At 48.1% G+C, this 17008-nt stretch overlaps 1 protein-coding gene across 4 annotated transcripts in view; it reads right to left on the reverse strand.

The window, feature by feature from the left end:
* EP300 (EP300 lysine acetyltransferase) overlaps window positions 1–17008 on the reverse strand; it is a 520590-nt gene that overhangs the window by 442091 nt on the left and 61491 nt on the right. The window lies entirely within an intron of this gene.

Here is a 17008-nt window from a genome sequence, read left to right on the forward strand (position 1 = left end):
AATGGGTTTGCCGTTTAACACCCAAGCAAGTGCATCAATAGGCAAATGAAAGATGACCAGCTAACCTATGTAGACAGTCTTCTACTGCACGGCAAAGTAGCATTAGCGTTTTATTCACTTTTTAGATCGAAACAAATCTGCATACTGAAACAAGCACGGTCAATGACAAAAGGTCTGGCTTATAAATAAGTTTTTCATCAGTCATTGATGGCCTTAGGCATTTAATAATCATATATGATCTGTACTGGGTTACCTATTGTGCAAAGAAAAAGCCTAGTGTGTGAGTTTGTTTTCTGATTTTTTAGTCACACTCTGAAGCCCACCATTATAGGCACAGTCAAACCCTCGTTAGCCCCAGTGGGAGGCGCCAACTGACTGAGAGGGAAGCTCATAGCCGCAGATCGCACAGACAGGCGCAGCTTATGCCACACCAACTGGTACGAGGTAGCGATAGTAACATAAAGAGGACATTATGAATGCTCTCTTCAAGCACACACAAATAATTAATACCGAAACCTGCCCACTCCCAGCCAAACACAAAGAAACCGTATTCAGGATGACGCCTATGCCCAGCAATGCTTTAAGAAAGGATGTGGCATAACATTTAGAGGTGCCGACTTTGGAACTGGGGGGACAGGGTTCGAGTCTCAGAGCCTGCCCTACCCGTGCAAACAAAAAAGAAATGCAGACAGGCTGATCAGAAGGGGAAATAAACTGCGAAATTCCACCCAAAAAATGCAGATTGATTTAGAGAGAGGAAGAGGTGCAACATCCAGAGCTGAAAACTTTGCAAACTGGGAGACCGCGTTTTAGTCTCAGCTCTTTCCGTACCTATAAAAAAAAAAAAACACATTGCAAAGACATGCCGATCGAATAAATAAAACAATGGAGAAACAAAAAAAAAATGCAGATCGGAAACAAAAAAATGCAACAGAAACAAAAAGGACAAATGCCGATAGGTAGTTTTATTACCACTACGGTGATCTTTTCTGAACTCCCGCCGGGTGAACACGTATAGTTAGAAAAGCCAACATTTAAAGAACGGCAGAAACAAACAAAAAAATATTGAGCTGCATGCCTGCTGCATGCACAAAAAGGCAACTCTACAAGTAATAGGGGCATGCTCAATGGGAGAGCACATGAGCTGCCTAGGAAAGGCCTAAAAAGATGCTAAAGTCAAAACAGCCCTCCACTAATAAATGTGTGTTTGGTTTAAGGGAGCATAGTAACACGAGCATCCACATCAGAGTGGAAAACGTATTTATTGCATGATTAGTTAGGATAAGTTACTTACCTGTAATCCTAGTTCTCTTCCAGGGGTATCCTCATCAAAGTCATAAGCACTGAATATTCCCGCCCATGTGCGGGACCCCGGAAACAATATAAAAATATATATGTAAAAAACACATATCTCGCTCCACATATATGTATGTACATATATTATTTTTCTCACAACAATGCAGCGCCATAACTGAGGGTAAAAACAATGTAAACACATATACATGCACTGCAACTATTTAGGAAGCAAAAGGAAAGAAAACACATTAGGTCAAATAATCTTTGAACTTTGTGTTTTAATGAGTAAACCACTCATAAATCCTGAAAATTGCTTGTAAATAGACATTGTTAGCCCTCAGGCTGCATTGTAAAAATAATAGCATAGAAAATGAAACCATTTTCAACAAAAACTGGCACCGTGCCTTTAAGGCAGCCATGACCCCAGGCTTCCCATCATGCCTCAGGGGTGACAGTTAGGTCAGTTCTTTGCATAACCCTGAAGACAGGGCTCAACCACAAGATTGAAAACAGTCCAAATCTCATTTACCTGGGGAGGCGGGTGGGTTGCTTATGACTTTGATGAGGATACCTCTGGAAGAGAATTAGGATTACAGGTAAGTAACTTATCCTTCTCTTCCAGGGGATCCTCATCAATAGTCATAAGCACTGAATAGAATAGCAAGCCCATCAACCACCTGCAGGTAAATGAGAAGTGCATGACCCAACCAAATCATAACAGCCAAATCCTCAGCTGTTAAACAGATACCTCAGGGAGGCCTGGCCCACCTGGGTATCTGCTCTCGTGTCAGAATCTAGACAGTAATGTCTGGTAAATGTATGGACAGACCTCCAGGTCGCCGCTTTACAAATCTCAGACATGGGCACATCATGCAGGTAAGCCGCCGTGGCTGCTCTACCTCTAGTGGAATGCGCCTTAGGAGTACCCCCCAGAGGCTTCTGCGCCAATTGGTAAGCAAGCTTGATACACGAAACGATCCACCTGGAGATAGAACGTTTCGACGATGCATGACCAGTTCTGATCGATCCGTAGTTAACAAACAATTGATCAGAATGTCGAATAGACTTGGACCTGTCCAGATAGAACTTTAAAACCCTTTTCAGGTCCAAAGAGTGTAACGCCCTCTCAGCTGGAGTAGAGGGATTAGGAAAGAAAGTGGGTAAAGAGATAGACTGATTGACATGAAAATCTGATACCACTTTCGGCAGGAAAGAAGGGTGCGTTCTGAGCACCACCCTGTTTAAATGAAACACTGTATACGGTTCTTTAGTACAGAGGGCCTGAATTTCGCTCACCCTACGGGCTGGCGTAATCGCTACCAAAAAAGCCGCTTTCCAGGAAATATGCTGTAAAGTAGCTTTATGAATGGGCTCAAAAGGAGGGCCCATCAATTTTGATAGTACTAGGTTCAGCTCCCAGGGCGGAGAAGGAGGCTGTACAGGAGGGTACACCTTTTTCAGACCTTGCAGGAAATCTTTTACTGCTGGAAGCTGAAAAAAAGAAGTCTGTGAAGGTGATTGCCTATAAGCTGTTATAGCGGCTAAATGCACCTTAATGGAGTTAAACTTCAAACCTGCTTTAGTCAGGTACAACAAGTATGGGAAACCTGCTTCTTCCTGACTCTTTACCGGATTGTGACCATTCTGCATGCACCACAGATAGAATCGCTTCCACTTGCATGCATAAGAATGTCTTGTGGAAGGACGTCGTGCTTCTTTCAGAATGGACATGCAGTCCTGTGGCAGTCCTAGATGGCCGTACTGAATGACCTCAGGAGCCATGCTGCCAAGTTCAGTGACTGAAGGTTGGGATGGTGAATCTTCCCGTTCATCTTCGATAACAGGTCCTGCCTGCATGGAAGCCTCTTGTGAGGAGACACTGACAGGTGAAGTAGGTCCGTGTACCACCATTGCCTCGGCCAGTCGGGGGCAATCAGGATCATTGTTGTGCACGAGTGCTTCAGCTTGCTCACCACCTTCGGGATCAGCGGAAGGGGTGGAAAGGCGTACACAAATTGCCCTGACCAGTCGATTAAAAGAGCATTCCCTCTTGTTCCTGGTCGATAGAACCTGGAGGCGAAGCTTGAGTATTTGCTGTTTACGACGTCCGCGAAGAGATCTATGGAAGGACGACCCCATGACTGGAAAATGTCGTCTAGCACTTCGTCGTTGAGAACCCAGTCTTCTTCGTCTTCGAAGTGCCGACTTAGTGCGTCCGCCCTCACGTTCTGTTCTCCTGGGAGGTGGACTGTCTGAACAGACAACTTGCGAGCCAGAAGCCAATGCCAGATGCGCTGAGCTTCCAGAGACAGCGCCCTTGAGCGTGTTCCTCCCTGCTTGTTCAAATAGTACATCGTGGTGTTGTTGTCCGTCTGTACTAGAACCATTTTCTCCTGAAGCGAGGGAAGGAACGCTTTGAGAGCCAGGTGAACCGGTCTCAATTCCAGCAAGTTGATGTGATAAGTGTTTTCTTTGGAAGACCACAGACCCTGCACTTGTAGAGGACCCATGTGCGCCCCACATCCTTGTAACGATGCGTCTGTGATGATCGTTTGTGTAGGAGGAGGTTGATGGAAGAGAACTCCCACCTGCATGTTCTGTCTCTTCGTCCACCACTGGAGGGAAGATTGAGCTACCTCCTACAAAGTGATCCGATCGTCCCATCGATCTGAGTGTTGGTCCCATTTGTCCTCCAGATCCTGCTGAAGAGGACGCATCCGAAGTCTGGCGTTCGGTACTAGGAAGATGCAGGAAGCCATCGCCCCCAAGAGTGAGGCTATCTTCCGCACTTTCTGAGACATGTGGAGAAGAATTTGCTGGCACTTGAGCGCTATCGAAAATCGTCTCTCCTCCGAAGGAAACACTTTTCCTACTTCGGAGTCTAGCAGAGCTCCTAGGAAGTGGATCTTCTGAGTGGGCTGAGAGACAGACTTGCTGTAGTTGACATGCAGTCCTAGACTCTGGCAAAGTTCTATGCATGTCTGGAATTGATTCCTTACATTGCCTGGAGTTGGACCTTTCAACAGCCAATCGTCTAAGTATGGGTATACGAAGACTCCCCTGCGGCGTAGAGCTGCCGCCACCACTGCGACACACTTCGTGAACACCCTAGGGGCCGGCTTCAACCCAAACGGAAGGACTTTGAACTGGTAGTGGGAGGTCCCCACCCGGAATCGAAGGAATCTCCTGTGATCGGGCCGTATTGGTATATGTAAGTACGCATCTTGAAGGTCCATCGAACACATCCAATCCCCCTTCCCGAGATGTGGATATATTTGGTGAAGCGCCAACATGCGAAACTTTTCTTTTCGTACATGCAGATTGAGTGTTCTTAAGTCCAGAATGGGCCTGTATTCTTCCTTTTGGCCCTTTTTTCTGCCCAGAAAATACCTCGAGTACACTCCTTTCCCCCTTTGGGACACCGGAACTCTCTCGATGGCTTCTTTTTCGAAGAGTGTTGCTACTTCCTTCTTTAACCTTTGTAGCTGGTGGCTTGATGTTGACATCGGGGAAACGGGTGGAGGTAGACGATGGAAACGAAGACAGTACCCATTCTGCAGCGTAGACAACACCCATTGATCTTTTGTAATGGCCTGCCACTCTGTCCTGTGATGCGCAATGCTTCCCCCCACTGGAGTGGGTAACGGCGCTGGGGGAAGTGAAGACTCATTGCTTCTGCTGAGATTTATTGAAGTTGTTGCCTTGGTGCTGATTTCCATTTCCTTTGGAATTGCCCTTGCCTTTGTATTGTGACTTTTGTTGGCCCTGCTGGTTCTGGCCTTTCTGCCAGTGAGGGGTTTGAACCCTCTGCTTCGAAGAACCCTTGTTGTTCGAACGGAACTTCTTCCGGAATTCCTTTTTCTTCTCAAGCCCCACAGCTTTGAGGGTGTCTAACTCGGTCTTCATCCGTTGCATCTCCTCATCAGCACTCGCTCCAAAAAGAGACGTGCCTGAAAAAGGAAGGTTTAGGATTCTGGCTTGAGCCTCTGGTTTCAATGCTGTGAGGCGTAACCAAGAGGATCTCCTTGCTGTGATTCCATGCACATAGCAATGCGCCGCCAACGTTGCCCCATCTGCCGCCGCTCCTGTAATCTGATTGGAGACTTGACCGCCCTCCATCAGAACCTCCTCAAAGTCCTTTCTATCTTCCTGAGGAAGTTTTGCAGAAAACCTCTGAAGTGAGTCCCACAGAGCTCTATCATACCTGCCGAGCAGCCCTTCCGCATTGGAGACTTTGAGGAAAGAGGCTGAGGTGTTACAAACTCTTCTCCCCCATGAGTCTTGCACCTTGCTATCCTTATCCGGAGGTACCGTGGATGAAGAAGCTACCGCATTAGATTTTCTAGCCGTCTCAATGATTACTGAATCTGGCGGGGATCAGCTTTGAGGAACAGAGGATCCTCCTCCGGAGGACGATACTTCTTGAGAATCCTCGCTGGAACGGACTTCACCGTTGCCGGAGTGAGGAAGACTTCATTCACTGGTTCCATTATACCCGGGACCAACGGCAACAGAGGTTTGGGTGCCGTTCTGTGTTGCAGGGTTTCAAATATGACAGTCGTCTTGATTTGTGGGGCTGTCATAGGCACTCCCAGCTTCAGGGCTCCCCTGCCCAAGATATCTTGGAACGAGAAAATATCTTCAGTTGGAGATATCCTCGAGCGTGGACTGCTTGTTAGGGTCGGAGAGTACGCTCTGTGAGATCAGGTTCTCGAAGAGCTACGTGTCCTCCTGGACCTAGATCTTCTGCTTGAACGCGTTCTAGAACGAGATCGCTCTCTGTGACGTGAAGTTTTTCTCTTACTTGAGTGCCTAGAACGAGACCGTTCCCTGCGGGGAAGAGGTTGGTCTCGATACCGCCTTAGCCGATCTTCTGTCTCCTTGTCCTTTGCCCAGTGGTCTATTCCACCTTGGGGAAAGATGAATAGTAGGAGATTTGTGGATGGGATCCTTCACTGGTGAACGTGACCGTGGAGGTTGATCCGTTTGATCCTGTTGCGATCTTGCAGGGGATTTGGACCTCTCCCTATCCGATGCACAGCTTTGTCCATCCGAGTATCTGCCACTCCGAGATGAAGAGGAGGATGAGGAAAGACTCACTAGAGATCTAGAGGAAGACCTCGACCGAGATCTTTCTTCTGCAATCCTCCTTCTCTTGGCAGGAGGATCCTGCACTGGAGATTGTTCCACCTCCGCAGCCGATGCTGAACCTGGAGAACCCAACTGCGGTCCTAGGACGTGAGCCTGGCCCAATGAGTCACTTTCCTTGTCCTGAATCACCTGTTTCAAAGGTGACCTCTCCTTTGATCTTGCAGGAGAAGTGTTCTCTGGCTGCGAAGCGCTCCGCTCCCTGGATCTTTGCTGATCTATCGACGGTGGTCGTACCGACGCCGAGCGCCGAGCAGGTAGACGCTCTCTCGACGTCAACCGTGATTTTTCCAACGTCGACCTCGGGTGGCGATGACTGTCCTTCGACGTGGAGCATCTCGCCGTTGAAGGTTGTCTGCTCGACGTCGACGGAGGCAGTTTCGACACCGATCGCCGTTTTGTCGGCGACTGGGCGTGCCTCGAGTCCGAATGCCACTTCGACGTCGAACGCTCTTCACCAGGCGTCGACGTTGGCTGCTTCGACGCCGCGACGTCGACCGATGATGTGTCGACAGAGGCTCCCTCGACGCCGAACGACCATGGGTAGTCGTCGACGGAGGATGTCTCGACGTCGAACGCCGATGGCCCGGCGACGACGGAGAATGCCTCGACGTCGTAGCATGACGATGCTGCTTCGACGTCAGGTGGCTCGCCGTCGAGCTCTTCTGCTTAGACGGTGACCTATCCCTCGACGCCGACTGTAGCGGAGGTACCTTAGATGTAGACGCTGAAGACATCTTCGTCGCCGTCGACTGCTTCTCCAACGCCGATCCCGACGTCGAATGTGAACCAGTCGGGGCTTCTCTCGACGTCGACCGCGCCTTCCGACTTTTCTGCTTCTTGGGAGATCTTCCTCTCTCAGAAAGCCCATAAACTCGAATTCTCTCACGTTCTTTAAGAGTCCTGGAAGTTAAAACCTGGCAGTGTTCACAGGTTTTAGAGGAATGAGATTCTGGTAGGCACAGGATACACACTGAATGAGTGTCAGTCTTGGCCATCTTCCTTCCACACGAAGGACATTTGTCAAAGAGAGAAGGCATCTTTGACAGAAAAAACACCTTTTTTAAGCCTAAAAAAGGTTTCAGTAACACCCTATGTCTAAAAGACGTCGAGTGAAAGCAAAATTAGTAGATTAATAGGAATATTTTGACAAAGTCAAAAAGAAAGGAGCTGTTTCACCAGGGTCCTGACTGAAGGAGCCGGAAAGAACAACTGACCTAACTGTCACCCCTGAGGCATGATGGGAAGCCTGGGGTCATGGCTGCCTTAAAGGCACGGTGCCAGTTTTCGTTGAAAATGGTTTCATTTTCTATGCTATTGTTTTTGCAATGCAGCCTGAGGGCTAACAATGTCTATTTACAAGCAATTTTCAGGATTTATGAGTGGTTTACTCATTAAAACACAAAGTTCAAAGACTATTTGACCTAATGTGTTTTCTTTCCTTTTGCTTCCTAAATAATTGCAGTGCATGTATATGTGTTTACATTGTTTTTACCCTCAGTTATGGAGCTGTATTGTTGTGAGAAAAATAATATATGTACATACATATATGTGGAGCGAGATATATGTGTTTTTTACTTATATATTTTTATATTGTTTCCGGGGTCCCGCACATGGGCGGGAATATTCAGTGCTTATGACTATTGAGGAGGATCCCCTGGAAGAGAAAAACCTTTGCAATGGTCTACAATAGCAGGAATTCATTACAATATATATATATATAAACAAATGATTGGTAAAAGAGACCTTGCAATTCTATTATAAAAACATAAGTTATTATGACATGTAAAACATTATTGCGATGCACTAGCAGTGACATGCAGTAAGTTGTGTCAATTAAAAAAGAAAACAGCAGTCACAAATAGGCAGTGTGGTTCAAGGCCTAGGCCGACTAGACTATCGGCATCTAACATCCTCTAACTTTAAGAAGCAATCCATAAACCTGACCAAAGCACAGTTGAGTGCAGTGTTCCAAGGGTCCAGCAGGCCAGCACTGCTCCTCTGCAGGATCCAACGTACTTCACAATAGGATTCTTCCGTCTTCCACAAGATTAGGGCACAAGCATAGGACATGAATTATATCTTCCCTATGATGGCCACAGAACAAACGTTTCCACAGCCCCCTCTCTTTTCCTTTTTGGGAGGTGGCAGGTCATAGAAAACACTTCCATTCTCAGCCTCAGGAACTGGAGCTTAATACGTGAATTGAAGGTGGTCATTTAATAGCACTCAGGTTTCAGCTGGAAGAAAGTTCGTAGGGTCCATCCATCCGTGGCTCCGTGCCGCGAGACTGGGCCGGTCTGCTGCCGAAGAGAGGCGTTTCTCGCCGAGTTTTACTAGCCTCTTGAATTCTTTTTGGCTTACATTTAGGACCCAGAGGTTGCTCAGACCGAGAGAGCTAAGGCCGCAGGATAGGTGGTGGTGCCCTGTCGGCCAGCGACTTGTGTTCAGCTGGGTCTATAGATAGTGGGCCAGACTGCCTTTCTTAGCTGTCCTGAGCTTATGGCAGCTTATTAAGAAAGTCACCATACGGCCCAAAGACTGCCTGAGAATGCCAAATTCCAACCTAATTTGTGCCGGTGACATGTAGGAGGGTAGCTGAAAGATTGCTCTATAGATTTTTGCGACTAATTTATCCAGTTACCCGCTATCACGCCCTTTCAGAACTTCGCACCCATAAGTGAGGGTAGGGATGACCTTTGCCTGGGCTGCCTGGAGGGTTGGGGCAAATGATGGCCCATTTAATTTTTTGTGGATGGAGCCAAGTGCGGAAGACAACGCAATTCCTTTCTTTTTTAGCTGTCCCAACTGGTTCGCGTATCTGCCGTTATTAAAGAGACACCCAGATACTTGTGGCATCTGGTTGCTACAATTCTTTCCCGATTTAGGAACCATGCCGGATTTGTCGGTCCAGGTGAAGGGACCCACGGGGATTTTGGGTTTGTTGTTGTTTATCTGTAGCTATTCCTGTTAGAATATATGGCAGTCGCATCCAGGAGGCGTTGTAAGCCTATCTTAGTATGAATAAAAAGGACCAAGTCGTCGGCATACAGTAGACTGGATAGGCGGAGGCTGCCCAGTTTGGGTGGATGTGAATTGACTAGATTGAGGGCTGCTGAAAGATCAGGACAGGAATAGATTGAAAAGCATAGGAGCAAGGACACACCCCTGCTTCAGACCGTGCGTTGTTGTAATTGGTCGTGAGCCATCCCTGATTTTAATCCTGACCTCTGTATCGTAGTGCAGGAGCTGCAGAGCTCAAAGTAGGCTATTTGCAATGTTCAGTAGGGACAGTTTCTGCCACAGCTTCTTCCTGTTGAACCTGTCAACGGCCGATTTATAGTTGATGAACCCCATATATACGGGGCTATGAATAGATTCCGCCTGATCAATCAAGAAGGAGAGTGTGATGAGATTGACCATTGTCCCAGTGTTACTTATGAATCTAGTTTGATTTGGTGAAATAATTGAACTTGCATCAGCCCATGATTGTATGGAGTTCCGCAATATACCAGCAAAATACTTCGCTTCATTGTCAATTAAGGCGACCAAGCAGTAACAGCCTCGAGATTTTTTATCACCGCCTTTGAAAATCGAAGTGAGGATCGATTCTTGCCATGAAGCCGGGATGGGTCATTCTTCTAAGATGGAAAGGTAAAGCGGGGCTAGCCGAGTGGCTGGATCCTCCTTGAAGAGGGCTGGTGGAATGCCGCCTGAGGCGGGGGGCCCGTCCTTGTGCCCCTTTTCAATCTGCTTTTGTATTGTTGTCGCTGTGAAGGAGTGCCTGAGATCTGACTTGTCGTAGGACGCAAGTTAAGCCTCCAGGACCATGCTGCCCTCAATGTCCTTGGTCGGTTTATAATTCTGATCAGACTGTGGCGGATTGTTCAAATGATTATGTAAAAAGAGGTGCCACTCTGACTCTAGGATGTTAGACGAAGCAACGTTGGGGGCCCTGCCCCATAGGCTATTTATGATACGCCAGAACCTCGCAGAATTACTGGTCCTTAAATCCAATTGGAATTTGGACCAGAAGATGTTCTAGGAGTTCCTACGATCTCGTTTGACCACCTACAGATGTCTACGTGCCTCTCTTAGTTTAGTTATAATAGTTGGATCCATTGGCATAGTTTTCAATTCCCACCATACCCCTTAATGCTTCTTATTGCGACCCATATTGCAGGAGTCAGTTGCTTAGACCCATTCACTTTGCAAACCTAACTGCTAGAATATCCGCGAACATAGTCCAGTTTGCAAGTGGGTCTTCCCTTGATCCTGGGATGTTCACAATTGTTTGCTTTGCTTCTGTCGCCAGGAGCTGAAGATTATTGGCTGAACAATTAATATGTTTTAGGTTAATGGTGAAGGGTTCAATACCTTGGTCCACTGCCTGATCATGTTGCAGCAGCCTGGTGTTTAAGAAGACTTGATTCAGTAGAGGGAGGCTGACAAATGAGTAGTCGATCAAAGAAGCCCCGGTTTTGGATAAGAATGAGAGACCGGGCAGCTTGTCGGGATGGAAACAGCCGTTCAGAGCTCTAAGACTGAGATGTTCTAAGTAGCCCTGGAGGGCTCGTCCCTTTGGATCCACTTTGCCCCACCCGGGAAGGTCCAGAGGTGGAATAACCCATCGCCTTCCTGCGGCTTCGTTACCTCATTTAGTTGGGAGTTGGACATCAGCCACATGTTAAAGTCTCCAGAAACTAGGATGTCTGCGTTCGAGTTTCCAGTTCCAACGTTTAGTACAGTGGACGTCCAGCTCGTCTGTTAGTGCTATCCTGGAACCGAATATGGACGGATGTAAACATTCATCAAGATTAGAGTCCTCAATTTGCCAATAGGGGTTCTGAAGGAATTGCCTACTGTCTGAAACCCCTAAGTATTTCCTGCTAGGTCCCAGGCACTAATTGCACTGGTGGCTGATCTATAAATTGCTAAGCCACTGCTGCAGCGGCCAGGGGACTTTGATTTGATAGCAGGGATACGATGGACTTTGAACCCTTCTAGATGCTGCAGTTTCAAAAGCCATGACTCTTGCAGTAGGATAATTTCGAAGGAGCGTAGATAAGATACTGTGGCCTTGTCCCCCAGTTTATTTACTAGGTAGTTTATATTTCAAGAGCATATCTTTAGTGGACTGCCACTGTGATCATTGTAGACGGTTTTTTGTCATCGCAGCAATCTGGTTGAATTTAATGACCCCGACAGCCATGACCAAGTGCCGCTTGCACCGCTCCCGTGGTTTGGCAGTCAGCCCACCACTTTGATTCTTTAAGCTGGAGGTAGGAGTTTTGCTTAGAACACTCCTGAAGACTAAATAGACCGGTCTTGGTAGCGCACTTGGACACACCACGTTCAATACGTTGTCAAGGATGTGTGGGTAGGCTGGTTCCTTTCCAGGGGTAAGGGAGATGCCCCACTGCTTGAAAGTTTCCATGTGCCTCAAAATTGTAATTGCTACCTCCGCAGATCGCCAGGTGACTTTGGTGGATTCATTTGACTGACCCAGACTGAGTGTGATCAACTTTATAGAGAGTATGTCATGTTATGTGACTTCTTTCATCAGGTCAATTGCTTGTATCAGCTTCAAGATATTCCCACGATTTAAAATGTCAAAGCTACCCGTTGACATACTATGGATAGAATAAAGTGTATGCTGGGGTTGCCCGTCAGGTTTGTTTCCAAATGGGTTGTTCTCTGAGTTGCTATTGGTAGGACTCATTTGGCTGGGTTCCAAAGGAGGTTCGCCTGCCCCGTTCCTATAGAACATAAAAGGGTTTCCAACAGACGTATTGGGGACTGAAGCAGAGTTTACAGTTGGAGAGGGTGGAGCGAGAACCACGCTAAGTCTTCTTGGGCTCTGGAGGCTGTGTCAGAACTGGAGGGCAGCCCACTGACTTGGATGGGATCCTGTGAGTTAAGGCTGCCTGATGAAACTATTTGCTGGGGTCGCTTTGGCCCCTTTGCTAGGCTCTGGTAGAACCCAAGGCTTGTCCTTGTGTATTGACTGAAACCCCAGGTGAAATCCTTGCTGTGGCAGCAGGATCTTTCTCAACTGCTCCAACCTTCAACACGATAAAAGGTCGAGAAACTAACTGTTGTTTTTTGTCCTCATTGAGTATGGGAGATGGATTGGGCTCTTGCTTCGCTGGCCCGTGCACCCAGTTTGGATACTTGTGACCATTTGAATCTGCTTGTGTGCGAGGTTTGGAAAGTGGGTAAAGGACCGAGACTTGTGTTTTTCAGCGGATCTTGTTGCGGACCTTTCTCCATATAGCTAGTTTCCCCTTACAGTCGACTTCCTCCAAGTCCTGTTCAAGGGAGGGTATGGAGGTGGACCCTGCGTTATTGACGACTGGGGGCGCATGTGGATTGTTGCTACCATCGCAGTTGTCGAATGTGCCCATGGGATGTGGTGTGGCAGAAGGCTGAGGCCTCTTGCACGTTGTTGGTTTGGTTTTCACACATGGCACTAACTCTTTCGCTTGAGGTGGTGGACGTTGTATTAGTAAGTTCCTTTAGGTCTACCAAAGGCGTTAACATCCTCTCAGAAGCGGACTTAGTTTGCCTATTATCGGTGAGCAGTCGTAGCTTTAGCGCTGGTGGACAGTCTAATCAAATCATTTAAAATTGTGATTTTGTAGTCTATATTGGTGACATATACAGCCAAAGTATTTAGTAAGCTTATTTGTATGTCCATTTTATTGGCTTGGAATGTCATAGCGTTAACTGACTTCTGTGAGCTATCCAGCCAAGTGGCCCAGACCGACTTTTGTTTAGATTCCTCCTTCCTCTCATTTGAAACTGGTGGGGGAGCAGGGTGGTGGGGGGGGCGTCTTTACCGTAGGATGAGAGCATGATTTCCCACTCCTTGGATTGAATATAGGAGAGGTCCTTTTCCGGGTCAAAGGCATCCTCATCATAGGGTGATAGCAAAATCCGCCCCTGCTCTTGGGGAGTTTTTTGGTTTGGCTCCTTCGCGCCATCGCTGAGTTGTGTTGGATTCACTGATTATCATGGAAAGGCTTAAATGGTGTTTCCAAGCTTTCCTTAGTGCAACGCGTAGGATGCTTCACTACCACGGCCGCCGCCCCTCACTGTTTGTCCAAATTGAGAGAGCCGAGGTAGATTTTGCCTCCTTCCTGCGTTGAATTGAATAAGGGCTGAATAACATTTCTTATTGGCGAGACAGTGGGAATAGACTTGCTGTCTAGACTGGCAGAAGGTATGGCTAAGAGTGTATTCACTTCCTGCGATAGGCCTGCAGTGTTCTCAATTGTGGAATACTCCTGGTAGTGGAGCCCCAAAACTACTCAACGGAGTAGGAGGCAGACCCCTGAGATGCACAGCGGGCTCAACAAGGTTGCTTATAGCTAGATGATTTACCAAATTACAAGGGTGAGGGTTCACATCGGTACAACCCTTACTGACAATCAGTTGGACTCAGGGGAATTAGTATGCGCTGGATGCTTGTGTTGCTGGAGAAAACAGCAGAGCCTGCGTCTTTCAGGAAGGCAATTTGGACTTAATTTGGGTTGCAGATCGATAGGCTTCGGGCCTACGAGACCTGCAGGTCTGGCTTCCAAGGTTTGAGGGTGGGGGTATTTACTGTGTTGCTTGTTTGTGAATTTTAAGTCACATCGAGTATCTGATCGGGAGCCGCTATGACTTGCTCATTGACCACCTTCGGCTTCTTTTTCTTGGGTGGAGCTGCTGAGCCCCTCTGCTTCAGAGATCGCATGCTGCAATTTAGCTGGCTGAATTGCTGAGGCTTGTTTTAGATCTTACCGGCGGTCCGGGTCGCGGAGTCCTTGATTAGAGGACAGAGTCTTTAGAGCTAGCTGTGGAACCCCTCCCCTCCCCCCCCCTCCCTTCAGCGACCTCCCAAGTGCTCTTTCCTTATAAGATGTCTGCCAAGGTGTGGCGTCCGTGCAGTAGCTTCCTATAACTTGTGACTTTGAGAGCTATGGGACTTGCAAGGACGATTTGTTTAACAAGGACGAGGGAAAAGGCTTATGAGGGCTAATGAGGAAGGACAGGAGAAAGCAGAAACAAACCAAGAGTGCAAGATTACAGGAAGCAGAGAGCAGAGCACACTGTTGAGCCGCGGGCCTCGCCCAACCTATTTGGGCTGCTTCCGCGGACTCAAATTCCGCAGCCGCCGCTAATGGTGGCCACGTTCTCTTGCTCTCCTGCTTGCTCTTTCCCGCTGCCGATTGCTGATGCGTACTGCTGCTTGTTGCTTTCCCTCAGAAATCCGGTGTCAGCCTAGCAGAGTGCTGAGCTGTCAAGCACCCTGGGACTGACCAGCGACCGAACGGTTACTTCCACGCTCCGGGCCGGGCCCCTGAACCACACCCAGACCCTTCTGCACAGCAGCCACTGTGTAGAATGCTAAGCTCCTGCTCCCTCAGGCTGCTCGAGCTGCAATTGTGGTGCTGGTGCTCCGGTTAGTGGAGAAGGGCCAATGTGAGGAAGGGGCAAAAGAGGAACTCTACAACAAGGACTTTCTACTTATGTCAATGGCTGCAAATAGCAAGAGGCACAGGAAGCCTTACTTAATAAAAACAGGTTGGTTTCAGTCCACAACTAATGGTCAGTAGGTATTTCCATATGGACACTAGTCCTCAAGGCCTCAAGGTTCAAATCCACAGTACTGCAAGGCAATCTTTTTCTACAGTCATTAGCACAGCACTCTCCTGTGCAGATATAAAGTTCTGGACACTGTTTGATGAGAAGGGGCTACACAAAACAGATATGGAAAGATATCAGGCTTTGCACTTCACCCTTACAGCAGATAAATGACCTTCAAGGCCCCAAGCTTTTAGCCAACGCGGACTTGCACCTCCTAGTCACTCCTGGGCATGCAGAATGTGAGCCAAAAATGCACAGCAACAAGATTGAGGAGGGACACACAGAATCTTTAACCCAGCAGTTAATACCTCATATTCCAGATACTGGTTTACGGATACAGGCGAAGGGCCACAGTGAGGAAGGGGCAAGCGGGACATACAAGGCGGGGTCGCAGGCTGCACCTGGTTTAAACAGGTCGCCTTCGCAATACCGTCAAGTGCTCTCACTCGCTGCAGCCGCCGGCTAAAGGGCAGCCGCGCTTACAGCACTGCTCTCCTTAGACCTTGGTGCAGCAGTCTGGCCGGTAGACGAAGAATGAAAACCGGATTAAAAACTGCCACCGGGTGCCGCTGTACACCGCTGCACTAACTAGCACTGGCAAAGCGTGGATGCAGGTTCTGGCTACTCAGCTCGCCTCATGCCTCTCACTTCGCCACTGCTCACCGCCACTCTCACGACTGCTCACTATCGCTAGCATAGTAACACTAATTATCAGACTAAGTCAATGGGGAGGTTGGGTGGGCGGCATACAAATATTGAAAGGATACAAGCGTCAAACCTACTACTACAGGTAAAATTTCCTTTCCAATTATATGTCTTTACACATTTCACAAGAGCAATGATAAACATGAATCAGCAACAGCTATTTTCATTATGACTTCCAAAATACTTAATGTTGTGTTTGTACACAGAGGAATACTATTAATAAGCCCACTTTTAGATAAGGTTTTTCATCAGGCATTTCATCATATAAACATGTCGACATGAATGCAGTCAGAACTAAGTGTAGATGTCACATTGCAGGATACATGGGGATCAATCGCTTATGCCATTCTCAGAAGGCTCTTATTCCTGCAATAGCATTGGTTACTTGCATAGGCTGGCAAATGTATTTTCAGTGAAGTGCACCATGAACGATTCAAAACATTTGCTTAAGGCCTTGTAGTTTGTGGTGGACTCATTGTCAGTGAAATTGCTCTCCCACCCTCGCAGCTCCACCATTAAGTGAGGTGCCCCTGCACTCTTGAGTATTAGTGATCAAGGCCCTCCTCCACCCGCAGGTTTCCCTGCGCCTCATCCCTGGTGGTCCAGTGGACCTCTGTCTCCTTTCTCTCACTCTGCTCCTTCACTCGTTTTTCTACCCTTTCTATCTTTCACCCTTCTGCATCTTTCTGCATCTCTGCTCTTTTGTGCCTTATTTCTGCCCATTTTCCCTTTCTCTCCCTCTCCTCCTTCACTCGTTTTCACTCGTTTTTCTAGTCTTTCTATCTTTCAATTTTCTGCCCTTTTCTGTATCTCTACTCTTTTGTGCCTTATTTCTGCTTATTTTCCCTTTTTTCTTTATCCCTTCTTTCCACCCTTTACCTTTCCCCGCCGCTGCTGCCCCCGCGGCCCCTCCCCCCCCCCAGCGCGACGGGCCCAATCCAGCTCCTCTCCCAGCTCCCGCCTCCCAGCTGTCCAGCCCTCCCAGACCCCTACTTAATGGCGGCCACTGCGCGGCCGCGCCGCTGGTGCACCCAAGGCGCGTCAAAGGCAAGCACGTCTGCGCCCGTCCGCGACCAGCACCAGGAACCCTGGACCTCCGCCCAGCCAACGCTATGACCCAGCAGCACTCCACGCACTCAACCCAGGCTGCAACAACAACTGCAAGCTAGCATCACCAGCCGACACCCATGGACCCTTCAGCTGTCACCGCTGCCGGCACACCAGC

This window comes from Lissotriton vulgaris, chromosome 1_1, assembly GCF_964263255.1.
Source record: "Lissotriton vulgaris chromosome 1_1, aLisVul1.2, whole genome shotgun sequence".
NCBI lineage: Eukaryota > Metazoa > Chordata > Amphibia > Caudata > Salamandridae > Lissotriton > Lissotriton vulgaris.